Here is a 14,684-nt window from a genome sequence, read left to right on the forward strand (position 1 = left end):
AGAAATCCCTCCCTCTAAATAAATGAATGTTGTTACAGACAATGCAATGCAGTAGCATAAACACAGAGAAAAACCTGCTATCTAATTATAAGAAAATTGGAGAGAGCACTGTTTGCGGTAATTACAGCTGTGGGACTAGGTTGAATAATATCAGCTTTGCACATCTGGACATAGCAATTTTTGCTCAGTCCTTCCTGACGAAATTGCTCCATCTCAATGAGAAGGTGAAAAAGGTCAAAATGAAATTCAAGTTCAGCTTGGGGCTGGGCTCTGTGTCCCCTTCGGTTATGTGTCTGGGATCAGTGCCCTGTGGGAAGATCAATTATCCGCAACTACAGGTCAATTTGCCCCTACAATTCTGCACACAGTTTTATTTTTTAAAGCTTTCAGTATTTGATGGCACATAATCCACACCAGGAGATGTTCCCACACTTGTACCTAATAGGAACGAAGTGTGCTTTACTAAGCACCTCTGAGTATGATGGCCAGAAAACTTTAGTCTTCTGACTATAAATGATCATTTCTCATGACTCTTCCAAAATAAAGGAGAGAAAAAACTTCAAGGTAGTTGCAACAATATAACAACACTAAATTGGGATGGTTTGACTTCTTTGAAGACTTCATCATCCCCCAAATTAGAGAAAGGTATCTCGGCCTATGGTTTATAACACAAACAGGATTATACACTGGCAGCAGCTCGAATGGAAAAATGGGCATCAGTCACAGTTGTGTGGATGGAAATTTGCCCCACAGAGCAGTGCACGCTATGAGTGAAGAATTTTCAGCGTACCTCACTCTGCTGTAATATTAATCTTACAGGACATTTTCACGGACCAGCTGTCTGCTGGTATTTCTGGTGTCCATGAAGAGCTTGGTGACTTGGGCCATCGTGTGGAGGCATCTCATTTTCTGAATGTTCACTTTGCTTCCAGACATTTGCTATCAGTGCAAATTTGTGTGTGCCTGTGTGTGATATTAATCTGTCATGGACACAAAACAAGGGAAATTTTTTGGTCAAGGAACTGTGCCAGAGAGAAAGAAAGCTTCAGGTTAGTACTGTATCTCATTTAATGAGTTGGTCAGTTTTAAGGAAAATTGATTGACTTGTGAGTAAAGTGGCTCGAAAGGCACTAAAATGTTCTCTCTACATAACTTTACTGTGCATGATGGGGATAAATCAAGTGTGTAGCTGTACATAATATGAACAGAATGTGTTATATCTTTGATTTTCAATATTGTATTATGTTTGAATTAACTGTTTATTTGCAAAATTGTATTTTTCCTTTGGCATGTATTTAGCTGGCAAAAACTCACTTACCCCCTGCACTGCCAACATACAGAGCCTGTTATGAAAGTGACTCAAAGAAAGATGATACATGCAGTAAGACGATACATCTCAAGGAGTAAAATAGAAACCAGGATTTCACTCCCTAGATAACCCATAATTCATACAGCCCCAGGACAAAATGCCTGTTATAGTAGCCCACCAAAGGAGGCGAGGCAAAAATGATTTTAAGAGCACAAGACATCAGGGATTGGGAACTCCAAGAATATGAGCAATTTATAATCCAGGAGAACATCAGCGACTGCCAAAGATTTGACCTAGTGTTCTTGTCCATTACTCAGCAGCATGTTTACTTTGCAAAGCTTGCTTTGCTATAAGAGCTTGTAGCAGATGATGCGTGCTGTATGCGAGGAAAGAAATATACCAAACTAGCAGCAGCAGTGACCTGGCAGTGCAGGATACGCCCTGTGGAATCTGGGTGCCACGGATTTTTAGCCACTTCCATGAGCAGTTTAGCCAGTCAGTTACAGCAGGGTTTTGTGGTCAGGGCGAGGTCAGAGCGCACCGTGCTTCCCTATAGAGCAGCAGCAATGGCTGAAAAAATACAGGACAACCATAACAGGCTCGTGTCATGAGTAACTAAATATAATCTGATAGCACAGCAGCGAGCTGTGCGTGTAATTGTTTCCTATATTGTTCACTTCAGCTCAGTGTGACATGTCTGAAGTGTGGTTTCTGTGAGACAAATTTCTGTTGCTGTTTATTCTTTGTGGATGTTTCTAGGAATAGCTGAAAATTGTTGCTTTTGTGATCCTGCTCGGCATAACTCAGATCGGTCAATTACTTCAATTCAGTTGAATTCAATTGAGTTTTATTTATATAGCACCAAATGACAACAACAGTCACCTCAAGGCTTTTAATAATGTAAAGGAAGAGACCCCACAATTATACAGAGAAATCCAACAACCACACGACCCATTTATGTCCTCATCTCAACAATGCACAAAACCATCACATTTGTTTAATCCAATCTAAGGTGTGGTGTATTCAGCCATCAAATCTTATCTGCAGCTTTAACTGCTGCATTTTTACAGTGTGACAGGACAGTGTCTCCTTTGAGGCTGAAATATCTTTAAAGGCTCCTTATGGGAAAACATCTTTGATGGAATCAGTGTTAAAAAGTCCAGTTACCTCTTATCTTGTCCAAACAATATGAAACAGTTTAAACACCCTTATCTATGAAACCACTGTGCAACCTAGAGCAAAAGAACAGCAGAACTGGATGATATCAGGAAAAAGCTTGCATAAATCCTCCCTAAAAACTGTCTGCATGATGAGCTGTAAAGAGTTATGGTTGTTCTTCTGTCTTCGAGCCACTGTTTCATTTCTAAATAATGATGCTGCACTCAAGCCTCGCCCAGATATATGAGCTTGGATAGAAGCTAGCAGCAAACTGACATTTCATTGATGAATGGTTTTACGTGTCTTACAATTTTATGTTAGTTTTCTATTTTTATCATGGAACATGATCATGTAATAAGTGAAGAAAAACACACAGGTACATAAAAAAAAAAGTGATGCTGTGGTTTTGCTGGAACCGACTACAGTCTTTTTCCCAGATGGTCTACTGACTCCAAGGATCGGGAAATTTAAATGACAAAACAGGCAAGTCGGGAGGAGAAATGATGGGAAGACAGATGGATGACATGTAATAAATGGAAGATGCTTCCAATAGTGACACAAAACATACATCTTGCGATGATTCATTAAATGAAGATGATGACTAAAGAGACCGAAAACCGAGATCATCGCTAGTCATTTTTGTTTTACTTCTGTTTTGCTTTCACTGCTTTGGCTTTGGAACGACAGCCTTGTGTGCCATGGTTGCAAACTTGTGTTATTATAACATCAAAGTGATTATGTTTAGAAATATGAGAATACAGTGAAAACATCTAGAGAACCGAGGGTGGAGATCAGCTTCTGTTTACACTTTGTAAAGGCTGGATTTACAGTGGGCTGACCCAGCCAGCAGTCACACAGTGCAAACATACCCTGGCAGATGGGGAGTGATGGGATTACAGGTCCCAATAAGTTACGGTATGTGCTTCTGCCACTTGTCTCTGTATGGATCATAAACCCACCTTCTCCTCTAAGGACAATGAACCTCCTTGTGAGAGAAGGAAGGATGTTCAGGGAGAATGAGCTGAGCCTGCCAACAGAAATAAAGATGGAGGAGATGGAGCGCTCTGTAGAAATGTGGAAGCGCTCAAAAGAAAGAAAGAATAAGATCCCTGCTCCTCTGTGAGCCATCGATCAGATCAGAAGCCACTCGCTTTTTGCTAGAAGAACAAATGATAATATTTTGATCAACATAAATTAGGATTTGCACATAACAGAGTATTTCATTTCCATAGATTGTACGTTTTTAATCTTAAACTGAAAAACTTTAAAGTATCTTAAAAAACAGTTCAGGTCTACACATAATCTGTCCTCAGAAAGTCATATAAGGGAGTAAAGTAGATTCTTGGCTTTCTGCAGCATCTCTTTGCTTAACTTTGTTTCCTGCAGAATTAAATACTTAAATCATTTTACTTTTTGAATAATTCAAAAACATTTGACAGACTGGAGTAATCCTCTTTATATTTGTTGCTTTGTGCTGGTAAACGTTGAATTGAACTTGGTGCAGTTAGATCGAATTACCAGAGAAGTCTCCTGTGTTTTGTTGTTAGCTAAACGTAAGATATAATATCAGAGAGATCAGTTAAATGAAACCCAATCGCTTTTGGTTTGATCATCTGAAATTAGCCGACTCATTCAGCACTTTGAGAAGCACTTTGCTGAGATGAGAGGAATCATCGTGTTCTGTTGTCAGAGGGAATTACTCTTCTTATTTTTGTCTTTCCACATGTTCAGATCACTTTGGCCAGTAATCTGATTGTCAGTGCACACCACAAGCAGAAATAGATTACGGTGCCTACCATGAAATACTTTCTATCTCTGTTTGTTTACAGGTTTTCTTTTAAACATAAATGAATTTGTGTATATATGTGTGTGTTGTTGGGTTTCTTTTTTTAATAAATGAACCTTTCCGGATTATCTGCAAGGTTTTCCAGCTCATGCTGATTACAGTTTCAGACAACAACAAGCTGAAAGTGGAAAAAGAGGTAGGAAAATTTGTACTGGGACCCTTTTGGGAACAAATTGGCTCTGTTACGGGAATTTCTGCTAAGCATTTTAGAGTAAATGTACTGTTTAGTGGCAACTGCAGCTGACTGAGCCGTATGGAAATAAAGTGAGCAATGCATGACAAGCTTTTTTATCAACACAAATTGTGGTTGAGACAGCAATATTTCTACAACAAAAATGGCCCACGTGAGCAGGCACAAACTGCAGACTTAGGTCAGTTATTACTTTGGGGAAACTGCTGATATGCTTTCTTTTTGTTTTAGAGCACACTTTGTCAGGACTTTTGTTTCTTGCCAGCAGCATACAACCGCATGCAACACAATACCCATATGGCATTTGTCAGGAAAGATGTCACCTTTAAATGAAAGCCAGCCCTGGTCAAGGTTCCTTTCCAGGCCCTGACAGACCCTGATGTCCACAGTACTCGTGTTGCTGTAAGGATGCTGGTATCACAGTGAGGTACACATTTATAGCAGTACTTTTCCATGGCGTTTCGTGCCTGTTTAACTCTCCTCCACACCCAGCGTCAAATAATGAAACTGCACCAGTGCAAAATTTAACCCGTTTTTTTGGTGTCAAATCAATAGTTTATCTCAGGCTGATGTTAATCATTAGGTATCTAGGCACCAGGTTTAAAAAGATACACAGTGTGGTATTATTATATATGTTGATGGGTAGAAATAATCTCTGTTTCAATGCTCTGCAGCTTTTTAAAATAAAAACTGCTGTAATATAGTGAAAATATTTTTGTTTTGACTGATTTACGTGTGTTTCTCCTCACTTATTTCTCCTCAGTATAACACAGAGATAATATAACTCTTGGTTGTCTGAAATTTTAGCCTTTTTGTTCTTCTTAATGTAAGTTCATGTAGCTTTTTTTTTTTTTTTTTCGAGTTGAACTCCCTACCGCTGAGTTATCTACAATTCTCACCGACACATTTAACAGCAACGTCTAATAGCTTAAACCATTTCTCCCCTTTGAGGTTAGCTTCAAGTTTGAAATATGAAGTTGGAGCATATTTAGTGATGGAAACCACGAGAAGTGCTAAAAATACCTCTGCCAGTCTGGTAGCCACGAGGCTCCATCACACACTCATTACCACACGACCTGAGGTTGGGAGGAGAGGAGAGAGGAGGGGATGTGGTCAGGAAAAGGAGGCATATAGCGTGTGTGTGTGTGTGTGTGTGTGTGTGTGTGTGTGTGTGTGTGTGTGTTTGTCTGTCTGTCTTGAATGGGTTAGCAGCAGAAGGGAAGGGAGAAAGTAAGGGATGTGGTAAAAAGAGGAAAAGAGAAGTGGAGAGTGAAAGAAAGGAAGAGGGAAGGAGGGAGGGATGTGAGGTGTGTGTGTGTGTGTGTGTGTGTGTGTGTGTGTGTGTGTGTGTGTGTGTGTGTGTGTGTGTGTGTGTGTGTATCTGTCTGTGTCTGCACAGACTCAAGAATGGTTGTGGTCAGATACATTAGTATTATATGATATTTCCTATGGTCTCTTGGCATTTTTGAATGACGGCACATATTGCGCCTGCTGGACTATTACTAAAATCTTACATCACATCATTTCTGAAGAATTTGCAGTTTGTTTGTCTCGACAAATCTCTTTTTTCTCTGATCCCCTCTCCTTCCTTTTCATCATTTCTCCTCTCCTCTCCTCTCTCTCTTGTCTTCTTTCTCCATTTCTTTCCATCCTCGGCACTGCTAGCCACCTTCCTTTATGTCCTCTCTTCTCTGATTTATTCCCTTGTTCCTCTCCATCCGTCCGTCTGTCTATCCGGTGTTCTCTGTTCCAGCTGCTCTGTCCCTCCAGGACCATCAATCCTTCTCCTCAACCCATACCTGGCCCTCATTCAGCGCACACATGTGAACACATGCCGTAGAGATACACACACACACACACACATCAGGAAGCCAGAGGGGCAACCTGATCCTTCAGTCAACCTTGGAGTGAATCACACAGATGGAACTTCCAGGTTTGGAAATCAAGACTAACAAGGTGATCTGTGGCTCAGCGGGCCGAGGCTGTGTGCTGGCAACTTCATGAGTCTGAGCTTGGCTGCCACTGACTTCAGTGAATGATAAACTGTAGATACGCACACTGATAGCAGGATTTGGATTTTTAAAGTTTCTTTAGAAACAGTTTATCGAAGCTTAATCTTGAAAAGATTTTAGAAACCAATATTTTATCTGTTTAAATTCAAACTGCTCAAATTGAGTAAAATTATAAGTTCCAGTTCATTTATCTGTTTGATGAGGAGGGTATAGTTTTTAAAGTATTTATTCAAGGTATTCACATGTACTGTAAATAAAAGATGAACATCATCTTTTATTTGGCATCTTTTGTGCTGCAGGCAGAGAGAGGACTCAAATGCAGGAGTCCGTAGACAAACTTCAGAACTTAGCACAGCTTCATTTCTGGACTTCACAAACAAAATCTTTACTAGCACAAGGAACTGAGAGCTTAGAAAACACACGGCATGAGGGAAGCTGCTATAGCAATGTCATGAAGAACAATGAGAAACTGAGGACTTACACACACGAGGTAATTAGGGAGATGGAACACAGCTGAGGGAAACAAGGCACAGGTGAACTAGGTCAGAGTAACGACAGGGGAAGCAAAACTAAACAGAACACACACAAGACGAGGGCCTGTCAAAATAAAACAGGAAGAGCAAGAAACACAGAGGCAGAAGCCCGGACTCGACACAGAAACTCAATGCACACGGGACTGTCAGAATAAAGCAGGGAACAGACTGAGACCAGGCACAGGAAAACACGTACAAAATGGGACACACGTACACAGACTCAGACTGACTAAATACAGGGAACGGATGGAGGAGACAGAGACAAGACTAGAAGACACAGAATGAGGGTGAGAGACCGAGGGACCGAGAGAACTAACTGGGAGAAGTCAGTTTTTCAGGTGTCTTTATGGCATAAATTCATGCAGGTGTGTCATGGTCTTATTTAAGAGGCAGTAACCTCGTCCACCTTCCTCATGGCAAAAGCAAACTGACTCGCATGTTTAATGGCAGGAGAAGGTGTGTGTATAAATATGATGGAGAGGAGGCCTTGGGCCCGTTACAAATAAGATACACCCCTGTGTTTGCCCCCCGAATGTCTTTAACATAGATCAATCCTGGCAGCTGTTCCTATGAAGCATCCTTCAGTGTCAGAGTTTTAAATCCCGCTGCTAATGTGCAGACTTATGGGACACAGCTACAAAGGCATACAGGAAGAGGAGAGCGGGAGGCAGATCTCCAGGTAACACCAAGCTTGTTGCAGCTCATCATAAAAGTCTTCTTCTTTGTTTATGGCTGGAAGGAACTAACTAGTCGTTGTTTAATCGCATAATAATTCAGTAATAATTAATACGACCTCCTTCAGTTCATTTCAAAGTTATGCTTCAAGGACATATTGCTCTTATTTTCTCTCGCCTGTACAGTTCCCTTTCGGACCTTTCCTTCTCTGGAATTTAAAAGTGTGAATTATTGTGTTTAAACAGATAATTAAAGGAGTTGTCTGGGTAAACATTATCACATGTTTCGGTCCATATATATGTCAAAGGGTGCGGGGCAGCCCAAAGCAAACACATGACATCAGCACACAGAGAGGCATGCTCACAGAGACACACAGAAACCGGTGTTGAGAGAAACTGAGAGATGAAGTGCGATATAGGCGGGAGAGAAGAAAGATACGCAGTAACAATAAATAGGCAGAATTAGGTGAAAGAGAAGAAGAGGAGGTGGAACACGGGACAAAAACACAAAGAAATAGGAAAGAAAGCATTAGAAAACAGAGAGAACGTACTATATATGGTTTGTGGGTGGCCAACAGATGATGTGTTATATATGCTTAACATTTACATGTACACATGATAGTGACAAGGAAGAGGGATAGATGAGGAGCAATAGGGGAACGGTCACAGGCGGGACTGGGTGTTGATGCTAGAAGGCGAGAGGAGACAAGAGGGGAGCGTAAGATGAGTAAAGCTCAAGTGTTAAAATATTTTATAGCAGAGGCCTAACACAGAAAGAAAAGAGAAGGCACAGAGCTAAAAACAGAAAGGAGGGAAATGAAAAAGAAATGTGTAGAGCTGAGCAAAGACTAAAAGTCAGGAGTTGCATATATACAGCTGGGCATTCTGGGGAAGAGCTTCACTAACAGCTGTTAAAGCAGGGGTGTCGAACTCCAGGCCTCGAGGGCCGGTGTCCTGCAGGTTTTAGATTTCACCCTGGGTCTACACACCTGAATCAAATGATTAGTTGATTACCAGGCCTCTGGAGAATTTCAAGACATGTTGAGGAGGTCATTTAGACATTTAAATCAGCTGTGTTGCATCAAGGACACATCTAAAACCTGCAGGACACCAGCCCTCGGGGCCAGGAGTTCGACACCTGTGTGTTAAAGCATCATAGCACCTCACTGCTTATTGTGTGTGTTTTATTATTGACAGTATATAATCTACTGAGCTCATTAGGAACTATAAATAAATAAGATCTGTACTTTTATTACCACGGTTAAGACCTTAAAATGAAACCTTTATAGATGAGCAGTGAGACGAGTAATTAGCTGCAGTCACATTGAAAAATATAATGCAGTGTTGGCTGATTGTGTTAGTGATATAGCGAGACTCAAAATGCAATAATGTAATACACAAAATGAGAAATATATGACTACATCAAAGAATCTGATCTTTTTCGCTTATCATTATCAGAGTAAAAAAGCCTTTTACGACTCCAGTCTGTTTACCTATTACCAAATTTGGACTTGGGAAAGTGTGTAAAGCTTTTTTCAAGCAAGAATTTGTTTTTATCTGTTCGGTTGTTGTTAATAATGATACTTAGATATGGTCAGCATGGCTTTCTCTTTCAGTTTTACTCTAGATCTAAAGTTAGCTGTCACACAAAAACAGTCATTAGGATTTCTGGTAAGAGTTTACTCATTTTCCTGTGTCTTGTTCACACACACACTCTCTCTGTGCTTTTTCCTCCATACCCGACTCTCTGTTCCTCCCCAAAAGCCTTTGCTCATGTCTCCCGAGAGCCACCTGATGTTTTCGACAGAAGGTGAGCAAAAGGGAGAAGACACGTTGCATCTCAAGAATGTTGTCTTACCCTTGCCACACCACGTTTTATACACACACACGAATATTTGTGAGGGCATTCCACCAACCTGCGTCGTTCTTTAAACCTTACCCTTGACATTCATCCAAACCACTATGTGACTGAACTTTTGCTCTTGTGCTGAATTCAAACCGCAACAAGCGGCAGAACAAAGTAACACAAAACATTATTGTTTTGCATGCACATCACTTTCTCGCCAGCTGGAAAACCAGTTAGATGTTGTAATATACACACCACCTATGCAAAAACTGTCCATCTTTTTGCCGCTGCCAAAGCCTGTCATCTAGAAAGAAGAGAACTGCTTCTGAATCACCTTGACTTCAGATGTGCTGAAGAGCAGGGGAAAAGAAAAAATGAGAGAAATTGGCAGCAAGATGCTCAAGGCGGGTACGACTGGGGACATAAAGAAACAGAGAAATAAAATATAATGCAAGAAATGCATTGTTAAAGAAGGATTGAGATCAGAGAGTAAAGAAAAAACATTTAAGCAAATCTTAGCGTGGTCAAACTGTGCAAAGTGAAGGGAACTCGGCATGGTACTCTTCTAACAATGCTGGACTCAAAGTGAGAATTTTTAGGATTTTTACTCTTTCTTTTAACCTGGCACAGTCATTACCCATCATACAACTCAACCACAGAGCACTGAGTTGGACATTTTAGGTATGTTATGGTAGTACTGACAAATATAGCCTGAAGGCTCAAGCAGAGATGTGGAGTGGGCTGCAGAGATCTGGAAGAGATCTGGCCAAATCACTTCTTCCAAACTCTACAAGCCCTTTGTTTATAATTTCAAAGTGTTCACCCTAGCTGATGCGCTCTTTGAAGACAGAGTAGTTGCCAAAACCAGCATCTGAGCTTTGGGGAATTTTGGAGGCTTTTAGGTAATGTCAGTAAAGTTTCACTCATGTACATTCAATCACTGTCCTCACCTCTTGGTCTAATCTGATCCAGCCAACACAGCATTACAGATAAATGATAGGACAGGCTAGTAGCCCCATTTTCTTTCTTTGCCCAGCATCAAGCCTAGCCCCCATCAGTGAGGGCAAACCATCAACTCTCTGAAAATGTTGGACATTTTATACCAACTTTCCTCACACAGGATTTTGTCAAAATAAACAGGAGTCGTGTGAGTGCCCTTTAAATATCGACCACTCTTCTCTTTTTCTATTGAGGTTTGACTGGTCCATAGACTGTACTCACTAGCCACAGTGACATCACCCATCAGTTTGTGGGCTACCCTTTAGGCGATGGGCCGAATGTTAGCCCTAGAAGTCCCAGGTCCAGTCAAAATGGAATACGCCTCCTAGGATGGTTGAGAATGACCGAACTAAGATCCTGTGGGATTTCCAGATACAGATGGACAAGCTGGTGATGGGTAACCAACCTGACATTGTAGTGATGGGCAAGCAGAGGAAGATGACCGCAGTGACAGATGTAGAAATGCCAAGTGAAAGCAAAATCAGAAAGAAAGAACACAAGAAGCCTGAGAAATGCCAATGGCTGAGAGGAGAGCTTGACACGATGTGGCAATATATTGTGTTTGATTACCACAAGCAACAGTGGTAATCGAAGCACTTGGTGCAGTGACCCCCAAACTGGGTGAGTGGCTCCAGCAGATCCCAGGAAGAACATCTGAGATCTCTGTCCAGAAGAGCACAGTCCTAGGAACAGCAAAAATGATGCGCAGGACCCTCAAGCTCCCAGACCTCTGGTAGAGGGCCCGAACTTAAAAGACTGCCAGCAGGATGACAAGCTGTCCCCTGCCCACACAAACACACACACATCTTCTCATAAACATCTACATGATCTAATTTCTTTAACATTCAGAACCGTGCACACCCTCTGCTGGTCATTAGGAAGAATGCAAGCTTAAGGTACATCTGCATGCCTTCACTTTCTAATCTCGTAGGCTATGTTAGTACCTCATCTACGCTGTATGGCCTTGACCTAACAAAATCTTTCCAGTCTATTTTAGCATAATTTGATTTGCTGTATTATTACATTTTTTAGAACCCCGAATTTATGTCTCACACATTCATAATGTTGTCTGTACCACATATATTGGGCATCGCTGATTTTGGAGATTCTTTTATATGATCTTTTTAATGTGCCAAGCTGATCGATAGTTTCTGTTAAATGTCAAGTACTAAATACTCAAATACTACATATTCACTCCATGATATGTTGCCTGATAGGTTGTTTGTTTCCACAGTATGATCCAGCCAAAGTAAAGAAAGGTTCAAACTGGCACCAGCCCACAGACTGCTGGGTCTGATTGCAGTCTTTGCAGGTAGTCTGTCTCTCAGATAGACTAAAATGCTGCACTTCACAGAGTCGTGTCAGAGCCAGCAGTGTTTGTAAGAATCTGCCAATTTCAAGTTGAGGATTTCAAATCATATTAGCAGATATCCTACGGAAGCCTCCAAGAGAAACAAATCTCTGCTGTGATGAGGTGACACTTCCAGATCCTCAGTGCCAGGCCAAAGAAAACACAGGAGAGTGGGAGAGGAAGTGAAAAGATGCAGACAGTGGAGAGATAGGTAGGTAGCTATGAAGGTAGGAATGTAAAGTGTGTGGATGTGTGGACTGATTGATCACAGCTCATTTTGTAATTATAGGGTGTAAAAATAATTTCAGCACATGATATTCTGTTGTCATTTTTGCATTTTTCATGTATCACTGTCCAAGATCTCAGTTTATGTAACCACAATTGTGTCTGTTTGTGACAGTATTTTCCTACAGACAGCGTACAGTTTCAAGAGGGGCTTTCAACCACGGCAAACGTTCTCCTGCGCAGTTCTCCAAAATCCCAACCGCAGGCTGCTCGATGTGGATGACGCTGTGCGTCACTCGAATGCTGACTGGCTGACAAGTGAACCAGAACAGGGTAAGGAGAGACAGCAGACGTCACCATGAACAGGAGAAGCACAACAAACACCAAAGAATACAGCATGAAAAGTAAAGACAGCAGCTGGCTCGCTAACTGACCAACAATATCAGGAGCAAGAGTGGCTCACAGGCTCACTGACACTGCCTTCATCTGATGAAGGACACTCTGCAGGTAGACGGGCAGCTTGAAGCTGCCAATGCACTGACAACCCGCCACCACTGCTTGACTAGAATTTCCCAATAAGTGATGGTTAATTAATCCAGTGGTCATTTCACTGGATTAAATAAATCCAGTGAAATGACCTAAAAAATAAAATGCATGATTTTTTTTAATGATGGATTTTAAGCTTTCCTTTCTTCTTCCCATTTGACAAACGCCCTGACTGTTTTGTTTTTAAGCATGTTGTACATGTGTTTTGCTTTACTTCTCACCGAGATCAAGGCCACTTTGTGAAGTGGCCTTGATCTCTGGATTTACACTGCAAGCTCATCCAGAGCCTGAGTAAATGTTTGGTTATTATATGTTCACTTACTTAGAGGCAGCATATTTAAGTCACATCTAGCCTGAGGTAAACTAACATGCATTCATGCCTATACTTTATGCACTTTTAGGAGATCAGCTGGAGGTTAAGCCCAGTTCTGGCGATACTCACGATGTAGACTTTTCAGAGGATTGCCTTTCTCCAGACCTTCAAAGGACGGCTCACCATTTCCTTCCCCCATTCTTGAACTCTGCTAGAAAGACTGGAAAATTCTGAAAATGCAACCGTCCCCAGCCCACGTTACACATATAAGTGGTGCGGATGGTTTAAATCTGACTAAAGAAGGCTTTGCTGTATTTCATCCCCCGTCTTCCTTCCTTTCTTGCATTTTCCACTCTGTGCTTTCTTAACAGGCAGATATGCTATAAAAAATAATTGTTATAATGAATGTTTTAACTTTGGCTAAAATCTGGTCCGCTAGACTCTCCGTCCAGACTCTGTGGTTACTGATGCTAAGCAGCTCTTGGCATGAGCATAACTCTGCGATTAGTGCCCTTTTAAACACTTATAATTCACAGCCTATGAAAATATTATCAGAGAGGGCCAGCTCTCTGCCTGAGGGGGTCAGGAGGTTGTTTTAATGGCACCGTGGGTTCAGTGTGTTGAACTGTTCGAGCTCACAGCATTAGACTTCTCTTAAATCACTTTCAGTAGGTTGAGAAAGTGGAGAAAAACTATTCGAGATATGGTCATATGTGCTGTAATGTAAACGTGAAAATTAGCCATAATGTTCTGGCTATTAAGACCTTCACATAACTGCCACATGTGGAAATTATTTTCAAATTACAACATGATAAATGGTTTGTTTTTTCAGAGTTGTGTATGAAGGAAAGCCTGAATTCTCATATGTTCACATCCGCACATGTACACACCCACACACCTCTGCTCCGACCTAAATTTCCTGTTAGGTAGTGGTGGAAGGTGTACATGAAAGATATGTCATTTGGCCGGTGGCTGGTTTCAGCTGACAGTTTACATAAGGAAGTTTAAATATCAATAAATACTTTGTCCTGCCACACAGGTGCTTTCCTTTTATAATGTTTAATGTATGGTGTGTGTGGAGGCAAGAAATGATGAAAACGATCCAAGAAAAGCTGAGTTTATGACATCAAATAAGGCTGCACTACAACATAATCTATGTACTACAAACAAAACGGGGGCTCAATGCATATATAATGTCTGCTGAATTAGGTCTTGAGGTCCAACTGAACAGTTAAATTTATATATTTTAAGTGTACAGACTTTTTTGGGGGGGGGTGTTTCTTTTTTGTTTTCTTACCTCCAAGTAACTCCCTCCTCACTAATACTGCCATATATTAGTGTTTCCAAGGCAGTGCTTGCAAACTTTTTTCTTTTTTTCAAAAGTTTCTAATGTTTTTTACTATCAAAAATACAAGTTCTGCAACAAACACAATCTTTATGTATCTAAATCCATGATTTTTAAGCTCTGTGAAAATTAAGAGGATAAGAAGGTTTATTTCTGTTAAAAAGGAGTTCCTTCTTCCCACTGTTGTTAAATGCTTGCTCGAATCTGATTGTTGGGCCTCTTGATGTAGTTTATGAAACCCAAAAATGTTCATCAGCATAATCGCATCAACACGGCTCTTTATAACAGGTATCTGTATAATTTGTTGTGTATACATTTTTTTTATGTTTCTTTATTA

The sequence above is a fragment of the Aulonocara sp. 'chitande type north' Nkhata Bay genome, linkage group LG11, assembly GCF_057382095.1.
Source record: "Aulonocara sp. 'chitande type north' Nkhata Bay isolate Kocher_YH1m ecotype deep benthic linkage group LG11, A_spYH_male_GT1.1, whole genome shotgun sequence".
Lineage (NCBI taxonomy): Eukaryota > Metazoa > Chordata > Actinopteri > Cichliformes > Cichlidae > Aulonocara > Aulonocara sp. 'chitande type north' Nkhata Bay.